The 23,566-nt window shown below is 35.7% G+C and overlaps 1 pseudogene; it reads right to left on the bottom strand.

Moving 5' to 3' along the window:
* Positions 1-15,815: 15,815 nt before the first annotated feature.
* The window catches only part of LOC149156400 (boron transporter 1-like), a 49,289-nt pseudogene continuing 41,538 nt past the window's right edge, over positions 15,816-23,566 (bottom strand).

Below are 23,566 nucleotides of genomic sequence, written 5' to 3'. Positions count from 1 at the left end.
CTTGGGTTTTGAATATTCATACGTACATACTCCAGGAGAGGAGAGGAGAGGAGACTAGACTGTAAATCATCAGAAACGTGATTGTGATTGTGGACGACGAATATTCAGATTATCCATCAACTCGGTCGAAATCGAGTGACGCAACTGTGAAGCCGCCAATATATATGAGTGACTCACGCAACTGTGAAGCCGGCAATGAGGAAAAGGAAGAAAATATAGTGAGTGTGAACACAGTCACATACCAAACCATCTTAGTCTTTGAGACAAATTATTCATACTTGGGTTTTGAATGCGGGTTTTCTGGCTGAGGCGGTTTTTCACTATGACGTCCTCCCTCCTCTCTCTCGTCAAATTTCCAACATCGCTTAAGATCTCCTGATCTAACCTATCGACTATTTAGTCACAGTGCAAAATGAGTACTTTGAATTTTATTAACTAAAAACCAAAAAAATCACCTAAAATTTGCAACTATAGCAAATCCAAGACTGTACTTCTTTTCTCTCTTATATGTTGTGGTGTATTTTGTTGATATTTATCATGTTTTAAGGGTGTTTAATATTGACATTTAGCATGGAGATGGTACCATACATGTTTTAAGGGTGTTTAATATTGACATTTAGCATGGAGATGGTACCATACATGTTTTAAGGGTGTTTAATATTGACATTTAGCATGTAGATGGTACCATACATGTTTTAAGGGTTTTTAATATTGACATTTAGCATGTAGATGGTACCATACATGTTTTAAGGGTTTTTAATATTGACATTTAGCATGGAGATGGTACCATACATGTTTTAAGGGTGTTTAATACTGACATTTAGCATGGAGATGGTATCATACATGTTTTAAGGGTGTTTAATACTGACATTTAGCATGGAGATGGTATCATACATGTTTTAGGACAGCTAACAAAAAGAAGAGTGTTCCACAAAGAAAAAGAAGTGTAAAGCCCATTTAATTAGATATATTATATGTAATATCGAAGAATTTTCTTTCTTGGCATTGTTTTACTTGAATAATGGTGATGACTTGATATAAATTCACTTATAGTAGCTAATAATAATTGTCCTAGCTATTGAATTGACAAGCAAATTATGATATTTTTTTTTCCTTCAGAAATACAACAAAACCATTATTTTATTATCTATTTTAAGTAATCTATTTTTATTACTTTTAAATTATTTTAGCATTTCTTAAATCTAATTATTCATTAGAATAAATTAAATAAAATCAATAATACATTTCCATTTATAAAATTAATGATATATGAGAATAAAATTATGTAAGTAAATCTACTTATTTCTTTTAAGATTCTGTTAATGGTTTTCAAGCATGGGAGGGAGAACATGAAACAAGTGAAAAAACCTTTACCATATTCATTATATCCCTATGAAGTTCCTTTCTCTATTTAGTTTGTTTATCCATGCGCATTGGTTTGTTGAGTATGGGAATGATTGTCGCCACTTTTAGAAATTATTGATGTTAAAATAGTTTAAATGACTTTTTATATGTGAAAAATTACAATGAGATTTAATTATTGATTAATTGAGTGACATTTTTATAAAACATGGGTGTTACTGCTCGAAAGTGGAGATATGCACCCCGAAATATATTCATTTTGAATGATAAACGGATCTTAAATTTCATAAAAGATTATAATATTATTGACCAATATTTATATTTTAATTTATTGATAAGTAAAAATGAATATGTTGATGATAAAGCCTATTTATTAATATTATGATTATAAATATGTCTTATATACTCAAAATATTAATAAAAATATTAATAATATGCTAAATCCTACCCCTTTATGGAGTACTAATAAGTTATTCTAAGTGGCATTGTTTTACTTGAATAATGGTGATTCCTTGATATGCATTTATTCATAGTAGCCTATAATAATTTTCCTTGCTATTGATTTGATAAGTAAATTATGATAAAAACTTTTCATTGTTTTAAGAAATGCAATAAAACAATCATCTTATTATCTATTTTAATTAATTTATCTTTATTGTTTTTAAATTATTTTAGCATTTCTTAAATTTAATTATTTTTTTAAATCAATTAAATAAAATAGATAATACGTTTAAGTCACCCCCTACTATCTAGAGATCATCCGGATACATTTGTCATATTTTTGTGAGTTTCTAGAGGAAAACCCCTTTTTCTCCTAAGCTTTGAGGCCCATAACCTCCTATCAATAGGACCCAATCTCTCAATGCAATATGACGAAATTTTCCTGTGAGTATTCTTAGGAGGCTAAACCAATCCTCGAATAATATTTCAGCAGGGCTCCGTCGGATAACTAGGCCTCCAGCACTACCTCTGGCATCTTGAGCCAGTGCTTCATAATGGGGTTTGTAACTCTTTAGAATTTCGTTTAGATTTTTTTATGCAATCTTGGTTTCTTGAGTCACCATAATACTTAGCTTATCCCTTTTGAGCATGTCCTTTAGATACCTATGTTTTCCCCTATTGTTGAGGCCTATTACATTCCAGGATGTAATTATCATTTCAGGGGTTTTCTAATTTGGTGGAAGACCACCGACAATGGCACCACCCTTCCAGATTACTAGCATTTCTCCTACCATCTATATGGATTCATTTAAGTTTTTCCTTCCTAGCTTTTTCCCTCCGTTTTCTTCAGATCCTTGTTCCAAAACTTGGCTTGCTTGGGATCCAAAATGCTTCGGTTGGTCTATAGTTGTCATTCTCTACTTGGCCTTGTATTGTTGAAAGGTGTATTTGTAGAGTTGTTTCTGGTCCTCCAGGATGAATCTCTCGTCTAGATGCTCCCACTCATTCAATAATATTCTCATTACTTCATCTTCTATGCTGAGATCCTCCTTGTGGCTGTCGATCTCCATGTTGGCCTGATCAAATGTTTGCGTGTTGGCTTCTTTGTCTTGGGGTTCCTCTTCCACTTTTCTCTTTGTAGTGTTCCCTCCCTTTTGTGGGGTTGGTTGGTTTTCTAGGCCCGTATTTTCATTTAGGACTTCCATACCCTCCTCCTCCTCCTGCGGGATGTCATATCGATTGTTATTTCATAGGCCTTTACTACTTGGAGGTTGGTTGGGAGTTTGTTGATTCCTCTGGTTTAGTTTCTTCCTTTGAACTTCCTGAAAACCCTCTGCGTCCTATTCTGTTTTGGCCTAGCTATTTGCGTTGGGTGCTTCTTGAGGTTCAAACTGGTTGAGAGGGCATTCACAAAATAGGTGCACATACTCGTGGCATCTAAGACATGTGAAGGGTATATGCTCGTAGTCCAGGGGTTTCTGCCAAACGTCATCATGGTATTCAAGCTCAATGAATTCAGGGAGGCTTAGTTATATTCATGTAGACGCAGATCTTGGCATAAGAGGTATATCTTCCCCGCCACATGGAATCTCCAACCTTAACAAAGTTTCCAATCCCTGCTAAGATCTTTGGATCGCAAAAGTATGCCGATAAGGAAAATAATCTGACCCAGACTCGTGTTGCTAAGAGTTTTTCCTCATTAAGATTATAACATTCTTTCCAATGCCTCATAAAGAGACCTCCATTGTTAAAAAAGTATGGTCCATTTTTGAAAACCCTTTTTTTGTCCTCCATATTGGTGAAAATCATGGTAAAGAAGCCTTTAGCCCCCAGCTTGAGCTCAATATGACCTTTTGGATGCCATTTTTGTTGGACCATTTCACCAAGTCCCTTTTTGTTGGCCAAGCCCCTATAAATTTACATATTAGTCCATGGTATTTCATGTACTTCCTGTATGTGTCCAGCTTGTTGTTGGGTATGACAAATCATAGTTTTTTGGCAACCCGTGGAAGACACTGCCCACACAAGCATGCTTGCCACTGGACACTGAGGATAGGAGGGCCTTTGTCATTTCGTCCATGATTTCCTGCCACCACTTCTCCTTGACTTCTTGTTTCACCAGCTGCTATGTTTTGGTAGGAGGGGATCTCTCCCACCCCCACCCCCCCAGCAGGTGTACTCATGCCTCTGTCAGAAGTCCAGAGTGAGGTAGGTGCAGATGAAGGGATTGCCGCAACCGTAGGTCTATTGCAGGGGAGTCAGGGTTTTCATACTGAAACCCTAGCTGAGATCACATGTCCAAGGATATCCAAAACAATTTGAAATATATTTATTTTGAATAATAAACTAGTTTTAAATTTTATAAAATATTATAATTTTTTGGGGGCAATATTTATATTTTAATCTATTTATAAATAAAAATGAATATGTTTATCATAAAACATATTTATTAATATTAGAAAATGATTATGAATATTATGATTATAGATATGTTTTGTATAGTTAAATATCAAATATTAATAAAAAGTGGATATTCATATCATATTTATGAAAAATGTATATGTATGGGGATCAATTCTAAGCTTTATAAAATATTGTGAATAACATGTTTTATGGTATTTATATTTTTGAATCAATCAATATTAATGCATTTTCTTAAACTATTGGATAAACTATTGGTATTTTATTTTATGGTATTTATATTTAATGTCGGCCAAAATAAAAATCTAAAAAATAAATATCTAAATAACCATACAAAACATATAAATAATGTCTCAAATACAATTAACTCATGTTTTTTTATATATATGTTGAATATGAAAATTTACCTTCAACAAAAAATTAACCACATTAAAATTATAAATTAGGTAAAACTTTAAACATATTTACTCTTTACTAAAGTCAATATGATTTCTTAAATCAAAGTAAAAAGGTAAATTCAAGACAAAGAATATAAAATCTTGCTCCAAAATCTTTTAATATTTCTTTTAATTAAATATTTGTAAAATGAATCTTTAAAAGGAAAACCATATCGTATTTATATATTAAAATATTTAAAGCCATAAATATTTGCACGTCAACATTGTAATCTTTGAAAACATTAATTTGATGTAGTTTTAATATAAATTTTGTTATCATGCCATGTAAAAAATATCATTAAATCTAATATTAATATTGAAAGATTAATATTCATATCAATATCATTACTAAATCTAATATTAGTATTAATATATTATAATATTAATATTATTAAATTTAATATAATTTAAAATTTATTATATTACAATATATATTAATATATCATGATATATATTAACTCTAGATATATATGGGAGGGAAGAACAAAGACATAGAGCAATAGAGGTGGAGAGATAGAGGGAGTGAGAGAAAGGGAGAGAGAGGGAGGTAGGAGAGAAAGGGATAGAGAGGAAGGAAGAGAGAGAGGACTTGAGAGGAAGGGAGAGGAAGAAGCAGAGAGGGAGGGATAGAGAGATTGAGTTTGAAGGGGAGAGAGGGAGGGAAGAAGAAATACATAGAGAGAGAAAGTAGAGAGAGGGTGTGTATGTTTTTGGTTTAGATAGAGATACAAAGAAGTATAGATGGAGATAATGGGGGGAAGAATGACAGAGAAGGAGAGAGGGAGGGAGATAATGATAGAATTGGAGGGCGAAGAGAGAGAGAGAGAGAGAGAGAGAGAGAGAGAGAGAGAGAGAGAGAGAGAGATGGGAGAGAAAGGGAGATAGAGGAAGGAAGAGAGTGAGGATGTGAGAGAGAGAAGGAGAGAGGGAGGAAGAGAGAGAGGGAGGTAAGAATAAAGACACAAAGAGAGAAAGGTGGAGAGAGAGAGAGAGGGAGTGATAAGGGAGATGGCAAGAGAGGGAGGGAAGAGAGATAGAAGGGGGGAGAGAGGGGGAGAAGGGGAAGAGAGAGGGAGATGGAGAGGGAGGGAGAGATAGATAGATAAGGAGAAAGAGTGTGTATGTTTTTGGGGTGATATAGAGATAAAAAAGAGAGACAAATGGATATAGAGATATAGATGGAAGGTGAAGAGAGGGAAGAAGAGAGAGATAGATAGATATGGAGGGAGAGAACATGTGTGTTTGGGTGGAGGTGAGATAGAAAGAAAAAGAAGTAGAGATAGAGGGAGATATAGATATAGATGGTGGGGGGGACAAGGAATAATATTTCTTGCACTAGATGCATTGATTTCAGTGTAGATGGTGATTTCTAATCCTATTTGATTGCTTGCATTGAAGGAGTTAAACTAAACGAGAGGGGAGAGGAATGAAGAGAGAAAGAATGACAGGAGTGAGAGCGGGAGAGAAAGGTAATATATAAAAGGTGAGACACAAATATGGAGGGATGATAGAGGGGGAGAGAGAAAATTGGAGAGGGAGGGAGATAGTGACATGGTTGGATCTGTCAACTACCACCATGATAACACTCTTTCCTTCAGACGTGGGTAAACCTATGATACAATCCATTGAAACCTCCTCCCAATGTAGACTTGGAATGGATAAAGGTTGTAATAGTCCTAGGGTGTTAATTGTTTCACATTTATTTTGTTGGAAAACCAAACATTCTGCCGCAAACTTTTGAATATCTGATTTAAGGCCATCCCAAAAAAAATCCTTCTTAACACTATGGTAGGTTTTTAGAAATCTTGAGTGCCCTCCTAACGGAGAGGTGTGCAATTCCTTAAGAATATTTTGTTTGAGTTGTGAATTCTTACATAGGTATAACCGATCCTTGTACCATAACGAATCATTTTTCCAGCTAAATGTATCAGATGTACTGGGATATTGTTGTATCTTTTGAATGAGTTCCCACACTTCCTCATCATTCTTCCATTCATCCCTTGCATCATTTATCCAATCTGGTTGGATAATAGAAATGGCACAAAGAAATGCTTCTACATCCTCATCCTTTCTTGAGAGTGCATCTGCCACAACATTTTGCTTTTCTTTTCTGTAGATGATTTCAAAGTCATAAGCCAACATCTTTGTGACCCATTTTTTTCTCTCTTCTAAAGATAATATTTGTTCTAAAAAGTATTTAAGACTATTATGATCTGTTTTTACCTTGAAGTGTCTTCCCATTAGGTAGGATCACCATTTCTTAAGTGCATGTAGTATTGCCAACATTTCCTTCTCATAAATAGCTTTGTGTAAACACTTTCCCTTGATTGGAATCCGTACACTTTCAAACCCCGCAATTGGTAATAAACTGCGAAAAGTGATTAAATGTGATCACACAAAACTCTAAGTTTTTAGGGCTAAACTGGAATTTCAATAATACACAGTGATATTACAGAGGGATGCAACACCTCCGGGATTGACCAAATATACAAGGAAATACATAGAGATATAATTTCTGCAACTAAATATTATATGGCAAAACAAGCCGAACCAGTCAAAATCCCCTTACAATGATCCGAGACTTACATAAGTACTGGTTCATTTAACAACCAGATCCTAAATCAAAGGATTGAATTAACTAATCTTATCTAATCTGCATAATATTCTCCTCGAGAATCTCCACTACATCTAAATACTTGAATTTATTACATGATAACCCAAACCGTAGATTCTAGTTCAAATCCTAACTAGAAAGCTTTGTAAATTGACAGTTAAAGGACCCCACTCCTTTGCTTGTAAATTTTTTTTCTATTTTTGGAATAAGTTCGAAGCCTTTTGCCTTTAAGCCTCATGTTCCTGCATCAAGAAACATTGTCAAATCTGTCTTCAAATCTTCCATGCTTTACTTTAAAGCATCCATCTTTGCTTCCATGCCATCCATCTTAGCTTCCATGCCGTCCATCTTAGCTTCCATGCCATCCATCTTAGCTTCCATCTTAGCTTCCACGTCATTCATCTTAGCTTCCACACCATACATCTTAGCTTCTATGTCTTTCTTTAAACCATCCATCTTAGCTTCTGTTACTTTTTTTGTTAGTGAAATTTGTTACACTTCGTCTCGTAATTTTGATATATCATGTTGCATTTCTTCCTCTTCTTCATGGGTCATGCTAGAGCTTTCAGGTTGCTTACTAGGTGTTTCCATTTTCTTTGTTCAGGGCATCAATTACCGATAATAATGTTTCACTAGGCCCTTTGAATTCCTTCAACCTAATTTTTCAATCCAAGCTTATGCAAAAATTTAAAAAAAAATTGCACACCTTTTTTCACTTTTTAGGAGCTCGATATTGAATTTGATGTATCTATGTAATTTTGGATCTCCAAGGTCTGAAATTTCTTCCTGTGGTAACCCTCTGATTAATCTTTCTAACCTTGCATGTCTGATCAAGATTGGATTCTCCAATGAAGAGTTATGCCAAATTTCCCACGATGACCTGAGTATATACTGGTTCAATAGAAAGAACTTGTACGATGTGCCATGGGTCACTGTTTCAACCTTAGGTTCTAAAAATTATACCCAAAACAACTACAATTCATCCTCTTTCTGTAACTTCTTACGAAAATTCAATCTGATGCTCAAAGCAAAAGTTATGACAATTTTCCCAAGATCACCTGTTTGGAATGTAATTCGGGGTCTGCAAAAACCCTAATTCCTCATATTATGTCTCCAAAAATATAGCGAGACAAGATCTGAAATTTGGGCCTGAGGTTCAGTGAGATTTCATCTCAAATGGTTTTTTTTTGAGCTTCTAAAATATCGCAGAAAAAATGTTATAGCGAAAATTCCACAATGACCGGCTTGGAGCAGCGAAACCCTAGAATCCAGAGCTCTGATACTAAATGTTATGAAACCATCTCACAAAAAGATAGAAAATATAGATGAACACCTTAGAAATAAGCCTCTTCGAGGGGGAAACCTACTTTACATTACACAAATGAAGAATTCTTGGATGATTCAAATGACAAAACCTCCTTTCTATATATAGGAGTCTAAGGGGTCACAATATAACCAAAGCTGACCTAACAATAATAATATAAAGGCACAGAAATAACAATAATGGGATTCTATGGGGCACACTAATAACAATATGGGGAAATTAGGGGCACAACAATAATAATAAGGGATACAACAACAATAGTAATGGGGGAATCACTAGTATTATAGGGACCTAACATAAAGAGAGAGAGATGGGGGGTGAGAGAGGGAGGTAGGAGAGTAAGGGAGAAAGAGGACTTTAGAGAGAGGAGGAGAGAGGGGGGAGAGAGGGGGGTAGAGTGAGGAGGATAGAGGGAGGGACAAAGAGTTTGAGTTGGAAGGGGAGTGGGGGAGAGAAGAAGAAAGACACAAAGAGAGAAAAGTAGAGAGAGAGATATGGAGTGACGTGGGAGAGATGGAGAGAATGTGTATATGTTTCGATTTGAGATAGAGAGATAAAGCACGAGAGATAGAGGGAGAAATAAATATTGGAGGGGGAGGGAGGGAAGAACATTTCTTGCACTATATGCATTGATTTTAGTGTAGATGGTGATTTCTAATCCTATAATATTGCTTGCACTAGGTCACTTGATTTTAGTGTAGATGTTGATTTCTAATGATATACGATTTCTTGCACTCAATGCATTAATTTCAGTGTAGATGTTGATTTATAGTCATATTTGATTGCTTGTACTAGATGCATTGATTTCAATCTAGATGCTTTCTAATTCTATATGATTGCTTGCACAAGACGCATTGATTTTAGTGTAGATGTTGATTTATAATTCTATTTGATTGCTTGCACTAGATGCATTGATTTCAGTGTAGATGTGTTTTTCTAATTATATTTGATTTCTTTCACTAGATGCATTTATTTTAGAGTAGATGTTGATTTACAGTGCTATTTTATTGCTTGCATTACATGCATTGCTTTTCAGTGTAGATGTTGTTTGCTAATCCTATTTGATATCTTGTATTAGATTCATTGATTTCATTGTAGAATTTTTCTTCTAATCATATCTGATTGGTTGCATTGAATGCATTGATTTCAGTGTATATGCTTATTTTTAATTTGATGTAATCATATGTATGATGGTACATTAAATTTAAAGTGATTGGATTAACAATGTGCATTGATTTCAGTGTAAGTATAAAAAAATTCTTGACTTGAATGTGCATTGATTTGTGTGCTTTAGTAATTCAACCTATTAATATTGGAGAGAAAGATAGAGAGAAGATATGATGTTTACTACAATAGCTTGAATTAAATATTTGAATGGTTTACGATTTCAGCTACCCCTTTCATATAATCAATGTGAAAAGATGGCTAAACTGACAATGGTGACAATAAGAATAGTAGAAGAAAATAGTTTGATATTGACCAAAATGAAGACTATAATTATCAAAAATGGATAATTTTACTTGATAAGAGGATGTCCATTTTTGACATCAAGCTCATCGTTTATAGCATTTTCCAGGGAAAATTTTTAGAACCCCCCCTAAATTTATATGTATAATAAATGGGCAAATCTCCATGGTATATAGGAAAAATGGAAGGCGATTTTATCAATAATATAATATGTATATATAATTTTTTGGCGAATCTCTCACCAGGCATGGCGAATATTTTACTCAATTATAAAATCTTGTTTAAGATCTTGGCTATTCTTTCACTAAATAATAAAACTTTGTAAAGTCCTAGTGAATCTTAGCATTGTGAACTCTTAGAGAATTTTTTGAAGAAGTATAAAACCATATATGACAAGAGCCACATGGTGGCAATATCATTGTTTTTCTTTCACATTTGCATGACATGGAACTTGTTTATAAAATTATAAAAAAGCCAACCAAGTCCCTTATAATATGTAGGTAAGCTTATAACAGAGTCTGATACCTCTACTATTCTTGTCTTCATTCAAGTGTCATAGCTACTACACTTAACACTGTGAATCACAACTCTCTCAAAACTCAACTCTGTAGTGTAATTAAAACCTTTGGAAATTGAATCTGACAACTCTATAAAAAGGATTAGTTAAATAGAAGCTTTTGTGAATGAGCCCACTAACTATCACTGCTAAACAATCAATCTAGACTATGAAGTCTTCCATCTTGATCACAATCGTGCTAACGATCAAGGGAGTGCGACCACCTAGCCTGACATAATGGCCATCATAGCTTCCAATAATCAACAACCACCTTGCAAGGACATCCTAGCTTATGTCTCATGAATTTTATTCATCAATATTAACTGATATAAATCTTATAAAGGTAATATTAGAATCCTCTCCAAATTCACTATTAATACAAGGGTAAAGAAAATTTTCTAGCTCAAGGCACTAGCCAATACCAAATTTGGTATTTGTGACCCCTTTGTGGGGATGCACCTACCCTGCCTCGTTGGGTTTCTGCCTTGTAACATAGTTCAAGGATCACAAGACTTTCCAATCTTCCTACTCCATTAGACACACTTTATATGCTATACATAGTGAATGGAAAAGAAGCATTATAGAACACACAATTTCACAGAAGGAAGAAAAATCTTAGCCAGTTCAATATCAAAATCTTAACCACTGATTAATAAAGAATAACAAGTAGTGTAATGAATTGCTCCGAGTTATTTATTTACAAGCTGTAAAGAATGTAGTGGAATGGAAAATTTTACTTAGGCAACCCTTCAATATTTTCTACTAAAATGTCTATGCATGTACATATGAAATTAAGAGCATTGTTGAATACAAAGTTTCCTTTTCTCTTGCCTCCATTTTGACAAATCAATGTGAAATCAGTGTCACTTTGAATCTCCTTTCCTGTGTGGATGTTTTGAAAAATCAATGTGAAATCAAAGTCACTTTGAATTTCCTTTCCAGCGAGGGATCACATCCACAGTTGATTAGTAAAAGATAATCTACTATATATTATGTTCAAGAAACTCACTGCAATCTTCAGTGGAAACAAGACCTCAATTCTTATTCTGAATTTGAATATCTCAGGACAACATAAGAGATAAAAATGCACATGGCCTTAGTAGCTAGAAAACAATCACTCCGTCATTACAAGACCACCTATATTTGCGCACTTAATCTAAATAATGGCACTAGTTGCAGTGCTTATTTGCATTAACACCATGGAAAAGCAACAACAATGTTTCAAAGCACACTTACTGGAAAAGTTGTAACATTCTGAGAATATTTAATGATAGCATCTGAACCTCGTAGCTATGGTGGGGAAACTAGGGAACACAAATCTTGGAAGATATCTCATACCAAATCTGAGAAAAAAATAAAAAAGGGAAAAAATCAAAATCTATAAATCAAGCAATGAATTGTTTATGAATCAAATACAATTCCTTTAACTAATAGTTAAATTGTGGTGATATATTTAAATATTTAGTAGGAGGGGAACTTCAAACCATGGAATATTACCTTTGTCATTACTGTCATCCCTCAGTGACTGAGATTACAAATCAATACTTATGGAAAGATTGTAAGAAATTTTGTGAAATAGTAAAGCATAACCTCTATTTTCAAGCAACAAAATCAAGACATTGTTACATCAAGAGCTATAATTGATACATAATGAATGAATCAAGTCCTTGTATGGCACAGGCTTGTTTCACAACCTCTATTTTCTCAATAAAAAAATCAAGACATTGTATGTGGTTATTGCCAAAAGGAAATTGCGTTCTAATTTGGAAGAGGATCTTATCAAAAGACATGGATTTATTCAAAACTACAAAGCCTAATGGGTTATTGAAAAATAAGTTGGAATATGGGATCATGATACTTAAATTGAAAAATATGCTTTCCTTTTAGAAACATTACAGTTATACAATGTTTTTTGAAAGCATTGGAGTTTGAAATTGGGCCTTTCTATCAAGACAAATTTTCATTAACAGAATGTACTTTCCTACCTGAAACATTGTAGATATCCAAGAAAAACTTTAAAAGCATAAGAGAACTTAGCATAATGTACTTTCTTTCTGTTAGGACTCTAGACACCACATATCTCCACAATGGTATGATATTGTCCACTTTGGGCCTAAGCCCTCATGGATTTGTTTTTGGGCTTTACCCCAAAAGGCCTCACTCCAATGGAGATATTTGTCCATCCTTATATACCCATGATCCTCCCCACTTCTAGTCAATGTGGGACTTTTGTCGTATACCCAACAATCCTCCCCTCAAACAAAGGACCATCGAGCCTCCCCTCAAATGATTATCCATCCGTCCACTCTCTACCAACCAGGATTCTCCACTCCAATGCGTTGGAAGCACACGCCTTCCATGGAAGCACCACCTGCCTCGAGAGCTTGCTCTATCCCAGGTCAACTCCTCTTCACCGTGTTGGGACCAGGACACGTCCATGAAGAATCTGGAGCACACCGCCTATCTAACCGAGCTCATCCACGGATCCCATCGTGATATTACCGAGGCCCACCACCTTCGTTCGGAATTCCGAGGATTCATCCACTTGGCTAACTTCGGGGCATGGCTCTGATACCACTTGTTAGGACTCTGGACACCACATATCTCCACAATGGTATGATATTGTCCACTTTGGGCCTAAGCCCTCATGGATTTATTTTTTGGCTTTATCCCAAAAGGCCTCACTCCAATGGAGATATTTGTCCATCCTTATATACCCATGATCCTCCCCACTTCTAGTCAATGTGGGACTTTGGTCGTATACCCAACACTTTCCTTCCTTAACATTCTTAAAGAGTTGAGGTTCCCCAAGTCAATAGGTAACTTTCGAAGGAAATGACAGTTAGTAATATTCCAATTCACAACTGAAGATGTGTCACAAATACGAGGGGGAATCTCCTCCAAATCACAAAAGTGATCCAGGTTAAAATCTAGCATTATTGGAAGCTTAATGCTTGACTAGGTGTTATTGAACCTAGACATTTTTCCAATCTTCACTAAAAGCTTAAAGATAGCTTCTCTAAGTTCTACATGACTTTACTATGCTCTTGAAGTGGGGGCACATGCAGCCTCTCCAAGTGAATAGTCTTAAACTAAGTGAAGATAAGGCCGATAGATCATTCAGTGTGGATCTCTTTAACCCATAATTGAATACTATGTCTCTCTTGAACCCATAACTGAATATTATTAGGACTTTCAAATTTTTCATGGAACTCAAAAATGTTGGAAGAAAGTATTTGCTTCCAGAAAAGAGTAAAACTAAAGCCTTTGCTTGAGGAAAATTGATGTCACACCACTAATACTTCTCCATGGAATCTGTATAGGTAAACCACAAATGCAGAATTCCATTAGAATATTGTGTTTATTGAATACACAAATGAAATCATTGCATTTCTTTAAAACATCTTTTGAAATCAAAATTACCGAAAGTACATATCGATAACCTAGTGGGTGTAGGATAAAATTCACCCATGTCATTCACAGAAAGCATGAGAAAAAACCTAATACTATATATAAAACCAATAAAAATTCAAATTCATCACTTCTAGGGACCTCATAACCACCCTGCCAATACACAAGTATGTTCCTGTTTGTAGTTAGAAAAATTACCCAAATTACAATCTGTTTACTCTATCCTATGTTGGAAAGTTATAGAAGGATGACTAGTGCAATCAATCCATTCCTTTTAGCCCTGGATTTGTTTCAGTTTAAAACAGAAGTATACAAATATACCTGTCCATTGTCTACTGCTACTGAGCGTTAGTTAATTCATAAGAAAGTATGTAAACATACAAACATAAATTCACACTCATGAATATCCCAACTTTATATCAAGTGCTATGACTAGAGATGGAAATCACAATTATTTTCAAAAGCCTGGGATCATTCCTAAGCATCCTCTATGAATGACCCAATGCCTTCCTGGTTAGCTCTCTACATTAAAGTTGCAACAAACAATATGACATTAGGCATGGCTTGAAAGTAACAAACCGCTGCAGAACTTAGACATAGATGGCAAGTGCAGACCACGTTTTCAAGATATCGGTTAGAAAATCCATAGCATATAATAGCAAAAATTGAGAAACTCATAATGTCCTGTCTGTTGAATATTGTAGCCAATTTTCTCATAGATTATACTGCAGAGCATAAACCTGCTCATAAATTAACGTAACACACAAGCTTCATATTCCTTGTATATGGCTTCATATTCCTTGCTTTTCTTCAAGTTTGTTTCCATTGACCACACAGACCAGAGATAAATCATGGAGGAACTTCATTGAAAGCATGGATATATAACATTGAAATAGTAACTGCACATATTTTGAATAAAATTTGTAATGTTTTACGATTGCAAAGAAAATTAAATATGTCAAAATAAAATGTGGAATCTGAATTTGCTTTACAAGACTTAAATTATTAAAGATAATAACAAATCTTCCCAACCATTCAAGATAAATCTAATTTAACTTGAATGCACATATTCATTATTTCCATTATCTAAATGTTTTACTGTCATGAAAAATAGATATTTCCATCTCAACGTATCCTTGATCATTTGAAATTTCCCTTGGTTAGTTTTTAAAGATAATGGCTAAACATTTACAAAAGTTCTAATATTGTAAGCCTTACCATTTCCCTTTCATTTGTCAAGTTTAATTTCCACATTTTTTATTTCAATGAAACATTAAAGGCTGCAAACTTTGTGGTTAAGATCCAACTGGTAGAAGAAGGATGACTTTCTATGAAGCTCAAACCACTCACAGGACCCTTTAATACCACCATGCTTATTTGGCATGCCCATGGTCTACAAAACCACAAGACTGACATAATAGATTTCATGCTACAAGAAAACAGAAATACTTTAAGCTCGACTTCCATTACATTTTTTTACACGCACTATATGGTCTACCCTGTCCTCTGAGATGGACAGAGGTTCTTTGTGAAGACACACCAAATTCAACTGAGTGATTTATGACACAATGAATAAATAATGATAAGCCAACAAAATATGTACTATTCAACATAACATATGCTCACTGAAGGGAAAGATTATTGGCCGAGGATTTAGACTCCAAACACCTAATTTGAAGTTGGTTTATGTGGCCTCAAACCAGATGCACTTGGACTCATATTTTTTCCTTGACTAACCAGGGGAATGCCCGAATGCTTTTCCCCTCTGTGAGGGCTATGTGTCTACCTGATCTCACTTATACGGGGGCTATATATTTGTTTAGCTTCTGCAATTTGAGGACTTAATGCAAACTTGAATCCATGAATTGGTGTGCAATCACTCGAGCTAGTTATCCGTGGACTATATGTGTGTTTGACCTCACTGCGACTTCAGGTAATCATCTCATCCAAAACTTCGCCATCATTTGCACCTGTCCCCATGCTTCCTAGTCCGAACCCCTGAATTCCAGCTTCCTGCAATCAATATATGTTACAGTTCAATTTAGTACTGTTCATGCTGCAGGGCTTATGAAATAGAATTGAGTAACATTTTTAAAATTTGTTTGATATGTGTCTTGCACTCACTGTTATATTGCATGGCATTCCAGGGGCTTCTTCATACTCTGCTGCATCCAATTCTTGAAGATGTGCTCCTTTGAAAAACTTGGGAAGGATATACTACCTCGCTAGGACTAACAAGTTACAACATGATCAGTAGTGCGAAGAGAACACCATCTATAGGCACCCATGTGATACCAAAACATGCCAGCAAATAACATTTCTGGAAAATGGTGAACGTGGCAATTTTCTTGAAAGGCACCGTTTCAAGAAATGTAGCATGATACTCCTGAAGTTCTTTGTAACCATCAGTTCAACATTGATCAACTTTGAAAACTATATTACAAGCATTAAATTCAATCACATTATAGTTTGAATAAAGTTCATACTTGTATCTACAGCTTGGAGCAGTGAAAAGAAACAATATCCTTTCCCAAAATTGATTTCCTAGCAAACTCTCTATGGCCATGAAGGCAAAGTAACCCCAAATCACAGAAGTTGGGATCTTTCTAATGATGGGCATTACTACAAGGTAGCCAACCACCATCAGAGATTGCAACAAATTACTCAATCACTGTTCTTTCACCTCAACAGGAAGTAGGTCATCCACGTCCTTGTCAACATTAAAAATTAATTCATCAACTGGGGCATCCATATTCCCAGTACTTGTGGCCAACTGAATTGTGGTCTCTTTCAATTCCTTAAGTTCCTGCACAAATGGTTGGGACATGACAAGACAAATAAATAAAGGGAGAGGAAAATTAGATAAAATTAAACACCCAAACTAAAAAATAAGACCATTACCAAGGTAGGTGGAGGCTGATAAAACAGTGGGGTCTGCATTTGCTCATAGGCTTCTTGCATGTTTCCGTATAATTGCCCTAAGGCTGAATTTTTCTGCATACTTTTCCGAACTGTTGTCACTAACTTGCTAAGCACCAACTATAACAAAAGTACTTGTAAGTTACTCATCTATAAAATGTCTGAATTGTGTCTTTGCCCTGAGAAGTTGCAATTGATAATTCCAATATATTGGTACCTGATGTTTGAGGGTAGCTAAGCTTTTCATGTGCATGGGAGATTGAGGAATAACACCATTTGAAGGAGGTATGCCAACAAGACCACATAAAATAGTCTACCACAATAAAAGGAAAATTTATGAATCCACTAGAGATTTTTTATGGAGGTGAAAACAAAGAATGAAGAGTTAGATCAAGATGTCTTCAGGAGAGCAAGAGCTCTTCCAGAATAGGGTAGCCAGTGACAGTTGAACCTAAACATGAACTCTGACAAAAATTACAACATAGTTCTAAATAATATATATATATATATATATATACTGAGGTAATTTGCATACCAAAAATCCTAAGAGAAGTAAGTCATAATGGTATGAAGAAGGTTTTCTTAAGTTGAATTCCTTTTGTTGGGAAAGTTGGGATGCAACGCTGTGATCAAAATAATAAAGCACTGCAATCATTGTTGCTGGAATGAAAGCTCCAAAAATGTATAACAATGGCACATCAAGCATTTCCTGTGTGGAAAAATAAGTACTGTTATTGCATGGAAATGAAAACAAAAAAGGAAAAAAAAATGGATTCTATGTTTTGAGGTGGTGGATGAAAGGCAAGATCAGTGCCTTATCATGTTTGGGCTATGGGAGCACACATTTTATGTCAAAGGGAGAATATAAAGAAGGATTATGGGTTATAAGCAGCCAAGGATCATCCCCCTGCCTTGTGTTGTTGCCACCCCCAACCTTCCAAAGTTCAAACCAACTGTCTTCCAATCAGCGGAAAGGCCAACACCACTGCCTTCCAAATCACTGAAGATTTATTGTAGGATTTATTTGGAGATCTTATACAATTCTCAGTAGACAGAGGCTATATGTACTTCCAACTCACCACCTTTCTCAATAAGCCCTTCCCTTCTATAATTGTCTAGACATATTTAGCAGCCAAGGCTCTTTCCAAGCAATGGAGATTTTAAATGTCCCATGCTCACAACTCTTTAGGAACAACAGTTTTTTTCCATGACACCCGAGGAATATTCTTTTTTCTATTTGTCCCCAACCGATAGGAATCTGAAACTAAGTCTTCTTACCTGTTCCAGGACCCATTTGGGAATAAAGGAAAAAAACACTCAGTACACAGGGATGGCTTCAAGTAGGGATTTCACCAGCACTAACTTACCCCCCTTGATGATAACCATCTATTACACCATATTGACATCTCCTTTTCAACCTTAGAAACCATCCACACCCATTCTATTTTTTTGCAGTCACTGAATTTAGATAAAAACTTAGCGCTGCGATTACAATTGAGCTAATTGAGCACCCAGATTACAATTATTGTATTGGGGACATTGTTATTCGACTGGCATCTATTGCAGAGCTACTAGAAGTGTCTGGTGTTGTTGAATCATCAGTTGATGATAAGGTGTGTCAAAACATCTCATCACTTGAGAATTGTATGAAAACAGAAAATGATTCAAACATTGAGAAAGATTGTGAAATGGAGCCAAAACCTGAGTATTGTATTAGAACAGAGCTATCTTCAGAACATAGATCTTTGAGAAAAAGACAAAAAGCTAAGGCTGGTCTGGCCTTTGAGGATCAGTCTAGTGATGATAAAGAAATTGAACTGAAGCCAAAATGTGTAAATGAGACCAAAATTACAGAGCAAATTTTCCAGCAAGGGTCTTCAAGAAGGTGTAAGGCTAAAGTAGGTATGGATACCGAAGAATTAGATTTATCCTCGATTGAGAATATTATAGGTCTCAAAAACGGGGATATTGAAGTGATGTGGGTAGATGGAATAATTTAAAAGGTAAGTGCTCTCTTGTTTTTGCTTGGATCTATTCTTTGTTACATTGATGTTTACTAACAACAGATGGCAAAGAATTTCAAATGATCAGTCATATTTGGCAATCATAAACAACTTAATTTCCAAATAAAGTTTTGTTCAATAGTCTTGAAGAACTAGAACCTCCACAATCTAAATACACCAATGGTGCAAATCCTTAGCAAAAGTGGCAAAATAATTTTTTTTTAACCATGGTATGCTTGATCATGTTACTTATACAGGTTTCCATCTATTTTACCAGTCTCCAAAGAGAAACTCACTACTGAGATGATGCAATCTACGCTACAACAGGCCAATAATTTTTTTATCCCCACAGCCAATATACAAGTTAGGGTACAAAACCTAGATCTTTGAAATACTCATGCTCCTGATCACTATGAGCAGCGATGCGTCTACTGGGCTCTAGGCACAGGATTTTCTAGGAGGGAACATGGTGGCATAAAAACAAAGAAACAAACAGCAAAGTTGTCAGCATTAAGAAAAATTGTTACCAGACATCCTTTGATCATATTCCAAAGAAAAAAGATAATGTTTGTCCTCACCGAGAGAAGATCAATTCCTGTTGGCTCAAGACTTGGAACATGCACCTAACCACAAAGAAACTAAGAGGGTCAACGCTGTTAAAACTTCACAAAACTTGATCATAACCAAAACAACTTTAGCAAGAAGACATGTCAATCACCAATGAAACAATGTAAGAACCTAAATTCAGGCATAATTTCTTACACAAACAAGAGAATGCTACATCTAAGGTGGCAAAACAATGATCAACTACTTAGCCAACCTCTTCTGAAGAAGCACAGGATCACATGAAGCAACGAGCAGGGATCATCTCCATCATTAATCCAAAGAGTTCAAAAATGCAGTGCTACCCATGAGCAAACAACACCAACAATGAGCTATCCATGTAGATCAAGATAATCACAGAGTTACTTCATCATCAATGCAAACATATGGTGCATGAAATCCATCAAAGAAAAGACATCAATATCATAGAATATACCCTTATTCTCAACAAGGCACCCCTAGCATTAGTTCAAAAAGGATACAATGTCACTAAAAGCATTTGTAAAACCATCAAGAACAAGCAGGTTTAAATTTTGAAAAATAACTGGAAAAAAACTATGCCTCACAATCAAAAAACGTGCTTCAAAAACAGAGTCACTATTATATATCATATTGCAAATTTTAACAAGACTTCTTGCTCATAAACAAACATCATTTATATACAACATTTCACCTTTTTCTATGGGTTGTACTTTTGAGAAAAAATTCGTGGTTAGAATCCAAAATAAGCGTTCTCTTTCACAGTTCACCATTAGAACCTTGCATGATTCAAAGCAAGGGTTCCATCAGCATTGAGATGTTATCATCAAAACCAGCATAAAAACCACTTGAATATCATATCCTCTACACATCAACATAACAAGTAAATACTCATGCTATAAAGCATAGAAAACCATATTGCACAATATTATAAAATACCCTGTCAGTAACAACAGATGGCAAAGAATTTCAAATGATCAGTCATATTTGACAATTGTAAACAACTTAATTTCCAAATAAAGTTTTGTTCAATAGTCTTGAAGAACTAGAACCACCACAATCCAGCTACACCAATGGTGCAAATCCTTAGCAAATGTGGCAAAATAATTTTTTTTAAAACATGGTATACTTGATCATGTTACTTATACAGGTTTCCATCTATTTTACCAGTATCCAAAGAGAAACTCACTGGTGAGATGATGCAGGCTACACTACAATAGGCCAATAATATTTTTATCCCCACAGCTAATATACAGGTCAGGGTTCAAAACCTAGATCTTTGAAATACTCGTGCTCTTGAGCACTACAAGTAGTGATGCGTCCAAAAACACCAAAAAGCTCATTTCCAAAATTCCTACACCTTTGTCTAACTGCAAACACATCTGATGTCAATTGGGTCTAGCTCCACTGGTTAGGTGGAATGATTGTTATCCTCCCTACAATGGTTCTATTCCCACCAATGACATGTTGATATGGCCTTTGGCCCTAAGGAATTTTCTTAAGCCTAGGTGCCATCCTCAGAATGAGGCAAAGTTCCTTGGGTTTTCTCAGGATATATTTTGCAAAAATAATTTTAGTCAATTTGGTCTAGCCCAAGCAATTGAGGGGGAATGTTATCCCTCCACACCCAGGACCAATTCTCACAAGTGACATGTTGACCTCTTAATGAATGTATTATTGATTTACTCGTACCCCAAATAATTTGGGTTTACCCTAGATACCATCCTTAGAATGAGAGGAAGTGCCAAGATATATATTCAAAAAAAAAAATTGTAAATTGGGGCTAGACTGGGTGGTTGTGAGGAGTGTTAACCTTCCAATATTAGGATATACATGCAATGAAATATATGTGGGAGATTCTTGTTTGAATTAGAATGGCAGCTCGGGCTGAGAACAACATGAGGTAAGTGTGTAAAACTAGCAAGAAACCTATTCTAGATACAATGTTCCACCCTAGCCTAGGAATGACATTTTTAAGGGTTCACATGTGTGCATAAAAGGCACCTCACCCCACCTCAAGCCTCACGCTCCACTATCTAAGCAGATCTTCCATGAGGTCAAGTAGTAGGGGGAATTAGCACTAGGGGAAATTATGATTCCCCCCTATAGAACTCGGCTGAAGTTGTAGAGGTATAAAGTCACAGGTAAGCACTATCCCATTACGGCTCCTCTCCACCGCATTTCCCGTAGCCATCCATTAAAACGTGTAATATTTCGTACGCAACCGTTAATTCAAAAATCTCGACTTCACTCCATTCACTTACCATTCTATTAAAACCATCTTCTTCACATACGTCCACACAACATTTTGTGAACTCATTGCGGCTACTCATCCTCTGTTCCACCTGTAATCCTGAAGCACTCCCGTTACCTGCTATCCCTCTACCGATTGCAGCCACTGTATTTCTCCATAAACCCTCCAACCGAGCCTCCTTCCCTCTGCTAAACCCTCACACACAATTGAATTCTCAGTTGAAATTCAAAACAGAGGAAGGAATGGAAAAATTACTAAGAGCAGAACCAGAAGGACCGAAATATTTAGAAGGTTACCCTCAAGCAAAAGATTTGCTGAAGAAAGCCAAATGGTTACGCTTCATCCAAAAATTTAAGGGCTATAATAAAGAGGTAACCAAAGCCTTTGCACGGTCTTTCGATAGCCAAATGGTGGAGATTGGAGACTTGAAGCTCACGGTGACTGAAACAACAATAGCAGTTGCCACAGGCTTACCCCAGGAAGGTGAGCGATGGTTTAAAAACAAAAGCGTGGACAAACAAGCATGGATAATTATGCTAAGAAACCTAGGTATGGACACCACTATGTTTACAAAAGGAATTCTTGTTCATTCATTGAAAGATGAATGGGCCAGTCTGTTGTTAGTTATCCAAAAATTTATCACTTGCGAAGGACGCTTTGGTTCAATGTATATGTACCATACTAGACTGTTGATGAATTTCTTAGAGATTCAAACTCTTAATTTGCCTTATTTCTTACTGCTGATTTTGAAAAATATGAGTATTACAATCCAAAAACACATAGGCAATATAGAACCTCATCTATATCATCATGGACTTGTAAAGATTCTCATTGAGGACCAACTGAAGAAAAACAAAGATACCTTGGAACAATTCTTGATAAGAAACTACTTTCAAGAGCCATCTGAGGCATCTGAAAGTAGTACACCAAAGACACCAAGAAAGAGTAGGAGAAAAGAAAAGAGTGCCATAGTCCAAGACTCTCCTACTACAGAAACTCAAGAAGTTGGTCAAAAAGAAAAAGAGAACAGAACTAAGGACAAGAAATAGAGAAAAGTGAAAGACAAAAGAAACATACAAGAAGTCTACCAATCACCTGAGCCATCTATAGAGGAAGATTATCAAACACTGTCGGAGAGAATAGTGCATCTTCAAGAACAGGCTGCTATAGCAAAGTAAAAGGAAAAAGGGAAACAAAGGATACAAGAAGGAAGTACTAGTCCACCATACTTAAGGAGAAGCACCAGGCTAAGAGGAAAGGGGACTAAAACACAAGTAAAATGGCCCCACTTCATTGACTTGGGTGGGGAAACACCCAAGAAACCTCCAGCTGGCCGTACTCCACCTCGTCCTCAGCCAAGTATTGTAACTAGTCCTCCACATGTTGATGAAATCCCTTCTCGGCCAGAGCTAGAGAGAAGTCCTCCTCCTCCACAAGATTTTGAACTCAGTCCAAAAAAGACACCTGAAATAGATCCCAGTCAACAGGAGGTATATGACTACCTTGAATCTTTAGAAAAAACAGTTGCAGGTTCGAGTACCACTCTGCCCCACATGACACCAGATGCACTAGTTCAGTCCTTAAAGCAAGAGGTGTCTGAATTAGAGGTTCTAAACAGGCATATCAAGCAAGAAAATGAAGCACTTGAGGAGCAGAGCAAAGTAGATAAAATTATTCATGATAACACTATGCTTCATTTGGGACTATGGAAAAAGAAAAACAAGAAACTGAAGAAAAATTGCAGAAAGTTGAGCAGAGAATTGATCAATCTCAAA

This window comes from Pinus tabuliformis, chromosome 9, assembly GCF_031772625.1.
Source record: "Pinus tabuliformis cultivar Carrire ecotype Pingquan chromosome 9, CPIR1, whole genome shotgun sequence".
NCBI classification, from domain to species: Eukaryota; Viridiplantae; Streptophyta; class Pinopsida; order Pinales; family Pinaceae; genus Pinus; species Pinus tabuliformis.
The sequence above is the reverse complement of the archived record's forward strand: the minus strand, read 5'-3'. Positions and strand labels throughout refer to the sequence as shown.